A 2,029-nucleotide genomic window follows, 5' to 3' on the forward strand; every position below is an offset into this window, starting at 1 on the left:
TTAAATGTAAAATATTCCCCAAATTAAATACATGCTGCCCCATCCCTGGCAGTGTTCAAGGCCAGGTTGGACACAGGGGCTTGGAACAAGCTGCTCAAGTGGAAGGTGTCCCTGCCCGTGGCAAGGGTTTGGGACTGGCTGCCTTTAAGGTCCCTTCAACCCAAACCAGTCTGGGATTCTGTGATTCTAAGACTGGCTCTGCACCGTGCATGTCTTCAGCAGCAAGGCAAACAGCCTCTTGTACAGCACCTGAGCACAGAACAAGAGACAGATTTGTCAGTGCTGCCAACCACTCAAATTCTGTTTGTTGATGGGTCTTAGTTTTCCCTACAAACAAGAAGATACAAGAGTCTTGTCAGAAAGACCAATGGAGTATAGAACAAAGGTGACTTAAAATTTAAAATTGTAAATATCCATGTGGGAAGCAGCTGTGCTGTCACTGTGAAGACAGCAGGCACAGAAATTGGATTTCGTAGTCTCATCTCCACCTAGAGCTCTCCTTAGCCACTTGGTAGGAGAGGAGATGATGCAAATCAGGTAAAGTAAAAGGTCACTCAGAGTAGTTTTTTTATCTTTTATCTAGTCTTGCTGACAAGGTGTGGGCTGTTTCCCCTGGAAGCACTAGTAAAAGAATCCAGTTTACCTGGATTGTGACACATCCTCATGTTTTTATGATTCATCCCACTATTGTTAAGTCAATACTTGCAGGAGCAGCACTGAAGGAGTTGCTGCAGGGAATTCAGGGAACTCTGAACCTAATGCAGTTATTTTATGAGCTGATAACACATCTACACAGACAGGACAACTGTCTTATCTTTCCCTTTTCCTGTGTGTACTTTTGAGGAAAGCAATTTGTACAGGTGCCATTATTCTCCAGATAACTTCTTGTTTCATTGTCATGGATCATGCTGGCCCTTTGCCTTCTCTTTCTCTCAGTGACTGAAATACCCCCAGAAACGAGGGAAATGGGTGAACAGGGCAGTGTTTTGTTCAGAATAGCATTAGCAGCCCATTTCTTGCCTCAGCTCACACAGAGGTTCACCGAAGCACTGGAGAAGACACCCAGTTGCTGACTTGAGGTCACCTTGTGAAATCCATTGATGTTTCATGATCTCGGAAGTGACCCAGAGCTTCTGTTCTCTCAGCAAACAAGGGGCATTGGCTCATCTCGTTTACTTCATTGCTGTGTGGTTTGTTTACACCTCTGGCACGCAGCACCGACCAGAACATGCACTGTCATCTCTACACTTGCGTAACTAATCCTCAAGCCAAGGCACTTCTGGATCCACCTGGCCACTTCACAAATGAATCTGAGAGGAATCCGCAGGAGTCATTGTAACAGATTCTTGCCACAGGCTGAGGACCTGGATCCATCCCTCACAGTATGCAGCACCAGACACGGTGCTTCTTCCCCTCAGCAGTCCTGCTCAGCCAAGAGTACTTCCGAACGGCCACAGCCTGTGTGGTAGCTGCTGTAGTGTTCCAAAGATATGGAAATAAGGCCTGTGGGAAGGCACAGCCCCCTGTGAAGTGCAGTGACGCCATAGAAGAACAGCAAGTTGCCGGCCACACAAGGTATTCCGCTCTCTACACCCATCAGGCAATGACAGACGTTTCCCTGGAGATGACAGATATATTCTTAGCGCAGATACACGAGCGTGTCCATAAATCCCTACGAAGGATACACCCGAGCCCGAAGCCAAAGAGCCAGCACAGGGGCTGCCGGCGGGATTTCAAGCTCTGGCTCAGCCTTCACCTCAGCAGCGGCGGCCACCAGCGGCTGCCCGCAGGCTCCTGTACCTGTTGAAGGCCTGGTTATGAGATCACCGGCCTCTCCCAGCACCGCCAAGCTGAGGTGAGCGGGGCGAGGGGCGGCACCGGGGCGTTACCGTAGACACCGTGGGTGCCCCGCACCGCCTCAGCCACCTCCTCAGCCGCCGCTTCCCGCCCTCCGCGCAGTCTCGCGGTGCCCGCGCAAGTCTCGCCTCGTGCTGCGCTTCTCGCGGTATCAAGCTACCAAGATGGCGGC

This window comes from Psittacula echo (assembly GCF_963264785.1).
Source record: "Psittacula echo genome assembly, chromosome: 7".
NCBI classification, from domain to species: domain Eukaryota; kingdom Metazoa; phylum Chordata; class Aves; order Psittaciformes; family Psittacidae; genus Psittacula; species Psittacula echo.